We start from the raw sequence: 5,990 nt of genomic DNA on the forward strand, positions 1-5,990 counted from the left end.
ATGCTCTAACCCAGCTCCAAAACCCAATAACCACAATGTCTGGCACAGCAAACTATCTCTATTGGATATCTGGAGGATAATCCACAGTAATGTAATTGGACTTAAAGACCTCTCAATGGTCATAATTCATTAGTTACCCTGTAAATATAGCCAAATATACATGGTTGGAGAAGTCATAGATCCGAAAAACCCTATCTCTCTCATATTGCTAGACAAATGAAATTTCTTACTGTAAGCCAAGTACGGATCCTTGTAATTGTACGGTACTCAAGTATACCACACACTACTCATCAAGGAAGCTTTTTTTTTTTTCAACAGAGAGAGGCTATTACAGAGTTCCACAACTGATCACATACAGAGATGCCCAGCCCAAAGTGACACATCTACAGTGGAACCTTGACACGTAAGGCTCATGGAACATAGAAGAACGGGGGTAGAGGGAATATTAATATATTCTTTAACTCTCACCAGTGAAACTTCCTTATACAAAAGAGTATGATGCATATATAGAAGGCCTCAACTAGCCAAATTTTAGAGAATAAGAGACTACAGAGTGTGTGCCACTGGATAGGACTTCTATATTAAACCTCATCCACCCAAGGCTAAGGGATTAAAAAGGGGGGTGGGATTCAGAAAGATTGTAAGAGCCAAGTGTTGGTGCATGAACAGAAGGAAACAAAGGGTTTTAGGCCTTTGAGACCTTGCTCATACGAACTTACAACAATGGTGGCAGCATGCACAAGGCTCATGCTTTCTCAGTCAGACAAAAATCCAGTATAGACTTCGGGAAATGGACAGTATTACCCAAACTTAACCAAAGAACTGTTGACAACTGATTACTTTGGGTGAGGGAGAGTAGATTTTCTTTAAGGGAGTGACTCCAGATAAGCTGATTAGATTCCAGTGGATGAACTTGCACCTAGGGCCATCTGAGTACAAATTCTTGATCAGAGAGGACTTAGCATATATGACACAATACATGAAATCCTGTGGGGGACATCGATGGGGTGGGGGGGTCTAAATTTGATTAAGATCTATTATATGAAATGCACAGAAACTCCATTAAAAAATATATACACAAGAATATATATATATATATATTATGTCATTTGTTTGAAATTCTTTTTCCACAATTTCATTCTAAGGTACTGTATTAGTCAGTGTTCTCTAAAGGGACAGAATAGATCAAATGAATGCATAGTTATTACATATATACTATATATTTATGTTATCTATCTATCTATATATATATATAATTTTATGTATCTGTTGGCTAAGGATATTGAACATTACAAAATTACTGATCATTTGTGTTTATTCATTTGAGAACTATTTCATTTACCCTTTTATTGATTGTTGCTTTTTGTGTTTAATTTTTATATTTTTTACACATTCTATATAACCCTCCATTTGAGGCATTCATGACAGAGGACACCTCCTATTCTGTAGCTGTCTGTTCACTCTACTGATAGTTTCTTTCGGTGTGCAGACTATTTGAACTATTTTACTCTTTCTTGTGCTATTGGAGTCCTATTCAAAAAGTTCTTACCTATCCCTCTTATGGAAGGGCATTCCTTGTGTTTTTCTCTAGCAGTTTCAACATTTCTGGGTTGGGTCCTTTGAGATGCCAAGAGAAGTTCGTCAAATTATATCATAGAACTCAGAAAGATGAGAGAGAATCTTGGCCATTCATTAATAGCTGTTTGCAGGTTGGTTTAGCATGGATCTTGCCATGCTGTCACTACAGCAACATTATAATTACCTGAACAAAAACTGACTCTTACATTTAGATTTTAAGAATGGGCCCCAAGTTGAAGGACACTGATTCCTTGGAACTCTCTGTCTCCTGGAACTTTGCTGATGAAACTCTCCCCTGGAACTCTGTTTCTCTGGAACTGTGTCCCCAAGTTAAGCCCTACCTATAATTTTTATTCAAAATGATTTCTCCAACTTCAATTGGAGAAGAAAAACCTTCACTCCACCCTAATCTTAACAGACTAGCCAATCTTTTCATCCTTATTTTAGAATATATAATTCACCCAAGGTCAACCTTTGTGTGCAATGGAGAGCGGTGTGCCGTCTTGCAGTGATTTAACATATTAATTATCAAACATGCCCACATTCATTCATTATCTTTTCAGGTGGAATAATACATTGAGGTTGCCAAGGAAATGTGGTCAGGTGCCCAGGTCACAAGACATAAGAGCACATGGTTTTTCTGGGGGTGGTTAAATTCATTAGTCTGAGTTATGTCCATTTTATAAGTCACTCCTACATCTTGCTAGTGAAGGAGATGGAGATCTCCAAGAGGCTCACAGGACTATGCAATTTGAGTTTCTAAGGTGGAATGTTCTTCTGTCCATAGCTACAGGCCTTGCAATCTGATTGCCATTGGAACTAGAGGGAGTGTGAGAGCTCCTTCAGGGTTAGCATGACATCAGGTAGGCCAAATTTTGTAAATGGACCATGCAGTCTGAGGAATTCCTGTGCCTGTGAAAAGAGATTCAGTTAGAATTTGCAGGGCATTGACTGCCAAATGCATGGCCAGATAGAACTCTTAAGGATTTTCTGTTAAGAAGATTTAGGGAGGAAGAGCGTGTTTTCTGCATTCTGTAACCGTTCCTCTGGGGTATTTGTAAAGCCCTGATCTAAAGGCTGTTGTTACCTGAGGGGTATATCAAGGGCAAGAGAGTAATATGATTGGGAGCTAAGGCAGCCTGGAATGGAAGATGAGATGCCTGTTGTGCAGTTTGGCTTATTACCCTGAGAAATGTCAGAGTATTTCTTCTAGTGTACCTTGTAATGTGTAATAGCCATTTGTATTGGAAGCCAGATGGCTTCTCATAGGGCCAAAATCTCAGGGTTATGTTTAATTGGAATATTATATGCAGTAAAAGACACTTTTCTCTCTGGATGGCTGCATGGTCATGAGTCACATGGAACTCAAAGGCATAATCTGTGTAAATATTAAGTCTCATTCCTATTCCCAGCTAAAATGCCCTATTAAGGGCAATTAGCCCTGCTTTCAAGATTGACCTGTAATTATCCATAAGAAACCTGTATTCTGTGATATTTGTTGGGCTTGCTACTGCACATACTGAAAGTTTGTGTCCTACCCCCATAAAACTACTTTAGAAGTTTGAGACCAAATTTTCCTACCTAGTAGGAAAATGGTGTTTCTAGGTAAGACCAGAAAGGAATGTCGGAAAAGGTATTTGTCTGCCATATAGGATAAACAGAATGTAAACTGGGCTGTTTGGAGTTTGCCGTGATTACCAATGAGGAGAATCAGGGACCAGGAGATCAAACCTGAGAACTTGATCAGGGTTAAATGTGTCACTCTCTCTATTGGTACGCAACATAATATTTTGGCTACTGCCAAATCCAAAGTTAACTGTATAGCTTCAGGGCTACATCATTTCTTCCTGGGTCCCCTAATAGACCACAAACAAAGTCTCCATTTTATTTGTCCATTTTCACATTTGAAATGAGTATGAGATCCTTGGGTTGAAGTTGACTTTCCCAAAGGATTGAAGTTAACCTTCCCAAAGGAAAGAAGTTTGTCCCCACTTTGCAGATTGGGCAAGACCCTGGGAGAAGCTTATAGCCTGGTGGCTTTGGGCACTCCTAGCTGAAATGACCAGGTTGATCACAGTGATAACACAAAAGAGTCTTCAAACTCAACAGTGAGCTGATTTCCTTTGACCAAACCTGGTGGTTTCCAGATAAAGCTCTAGGACTTCCTAAGATGCAAAAGGCAGTCTCTTGCCAAATAGCTAAGAAAGTTATGGGGATAAAGACAGAGTTGGTGAGCATACATCGACATATTTGTTATGCATTCTTTCCATTAGATCCATCCTGGATTGTTAAACCAGAGTTGAAACTAGTCAGACTTAGATCTTAATTTGTTATATTGCCAAATATAAGAGAGATCTAAGTTTCAGAATCGTAAAGGACAGTTGACAGCTATCTTGCTTCCTTCATTAGAATGTGTGCTTTAAAGGAACATTTGCCAGGATAGTTTAATAATTTATCCCCAGAACCTCTAGGTGAGAAACAGACTTTTACTTTATAGTGTAATGTCATGGAACAACTCAGTTGATGGTTCATGACTTAGGGCCTACTGTGAAAGCATGAACAAGAAAATAATGTCTGTTTCTTACTATATTCTAAATACACATCCCTATAGTCATAGATTAGTGTACCTCTCAACACTCACCAAAAGAAATTTCATCTTCCTGATTTGTCTCCAGATGTCCTGAGCCAGCTGCTAAAAAGCCTACAGCACCTCCATCTCCTGTTCAATCTCAGTCACCCTCCACAAACTGGTCACCTCTAGTACCAGTCAAAAAGGCTAACAGCCCAACACCAAGCCCAATTCCTGCCAGAAATTTGGTCCCAGAAGAAGGTGGAAAGAAAAAGATGAACAAGAGGTGGACAAGAAACACAAAATTGAAAAGAAACACAAGAAGTACAAAAATCACTAGAAGCCTATGGCTGTAGCCACCACAGCTCCTGTCACTCTTGCAGCTGTTTATACTGTCACAGCCACATCAGCACAGGAAGAGCCTGAGATACTACCAGAGCCCAGGAAGGAGACTGAAAGTGAAGTGAAGATAGCTTTGATGACTTGGAAAAGCACCTACTGAAAAAGGTCCTGTGTTCCATGTGGAAGACTCAAGTGTTCTCCTAGTCTTTGGTGGAGATGTTTGTTATGTAAATTTTATTTGGTTTGTGCTCAATTCAATTTCAAAATTGCTAAAATATGTTTGAGCTTTAGACTATAACTTGTTGTAATAATTAGTTGGTTGATGTTTACCATGTGAAAAAAAAGACATAGATTTAAGTTGCAAATGTGTACACAGTATATTAATGGCATTTTTCCATTGACAGCTAACATTAGTTCATTTAGAGTGAAATATTTTAAGCAAAAAAAAAAACTTTTTTGAAATAAGGGGCTTAAATATTGTTGGCATTCTTTTGATTCCTTTAAACGCCCTTGCCTATTCCCAGAGGTTTTCTTTTTCCTTTACTTTCTCTTTCTTGAGTCTTAGACCCATGTAAATTATGCTTCCAACCTTGAATGGTTTGTAAGCTTGCCCAGAAGTGGGACCACTGCTGGAAGTACTGCAGTGTAAATGAATATTTTAATGCCACAAACTTTCCTGTTGCCTGTGGAGTCTCTGTTAGTATAAACCAGGATTTTAGCTCCAGAGGGAGACAGAACAGTGACAGCAATGTTATTTGCCAGGACACTTGAGGTTTATATTGATTTGTAACAGTTAAGAAGTTGACTCAGATCACTGAAATTTTGTCCTGTTTGATTTTTTTCTTTCTTTCTCACTTTTTTCCCCTCCTTTTTTGTAAAAGCAATTAACTAGTTCCAGGAAGGATTCTCCAGTTATGTAAAACTTTCTTCTATTCATATTTCTTGTCTTAATCTTCTGATTTTTTTTATTAATCTTCCAATGTTAAGAGCTCTTGCATTTGGAAGGCTAGAAGGGCCCAGACTTTGGAAATAGTGTCTTGGTTTCACTGTTTTTAACTGTTTTTTAACTAAAGCTATACAGTGCTTTTGGATTAAACAGAATAAATTTCTAAATTAAGAAACTGAAGAAAAACTTTTTTTGCAACAGATTGAGACTATTACAAAGTTCTACAACTGATCAAAATGCAGACAGTAAGCTACTGTGTGGTGCCTAGTCCTAACTGGTACATCTAAAATGCAACACCTAAGGTTTAAAGAACATCACAGAAGTGGGAGCCGAACAGGATGCCTGCTGCTAGATAATATAGTATAGACATGACAGGGAAGTGACACCCACAAAATCAACACAATATTGTCACCTAATAAGACCTGCATAATAACAAACCAGTTGACATTCCAATGTGGATGGAGGAAGTGTAAGAGAGTCCTGACCTCTAGATAAAGAGCTATAGGCAATCAATGGATGCTGACGGAGGGAGAATTCATTTTCTTGAGGGTCAAG

The sequence above is a fragment of the Nannospalax galili genome, unplaced genomic scaffold (assembly GCF_000622305.1).
Source record: "Nannospalax galili isolate Female #2095 unplaced genomic scaffold, S.galili_v1.0 scaffold701, whole genome shotgun sequence".
NCBI lineage: Eukaryota > Metazoa > Chordata > Mammalia > Rodentia > Spalacidae > Nannospalax > Nannospalax galili.